This window comes from Buceros rhinoceros, unplaced genomic scaffold (assembly GCF_000710305.1).
Source record: "Buceros rhinoceros silvestris isolate BGI_N320 unplaced genomic scaffold, ASM71030v1 scaffold11720, whole genome shotgun sequence".
In the NCBI taxonomy this organism is placed as follows: Eukaryota; Metazoa; Chordata; class Aves; order Bucerotiformes; family Bucerotidae; genus Buceros; species Buceros rhinoceros.
In genome coordinates this window covers 47,288-47,666 of record NW_010389059.1, presented here as the reverse complement: position 1 = coordinate 47,666, position 379 = coordinate 47,288, and positions in this window count along the sequence as shown.

Genomic DNA, 379 nt, shown 5'->3' with positions numbered 1-379 from the left:
TGATTCAGTTTTTGTATTTTGGTACTTGTCGCCTCAGATGAAATTCTTAGTTTGCTAGAAAATGAGGTCAGGCAATTTTATTGAGACCTAGCTGACTGCAGAAGTGTCTTACTTGTGCATGGTTTAGATTTTTTCATACTGGTTGGTTATGGAAACGTACAGAGAAAATGTTTAGCTCACGCTGAATTGAAATGCATAGCTCAGAGGAGAGGGCTTCTTCCTGCTAGAGATAAAAATGGTCATGAAACTAAGTGCTCCAGGAACTAAATTGCAAGCTGATTTATTTCGCTTGACCGTCTCTCAGAAATATTTAACGTAGATTACTTCCTTAATTTGTTACTGAGTCAGTGTGTGAGCTAGCAGTTTGCCTGCCTCAACG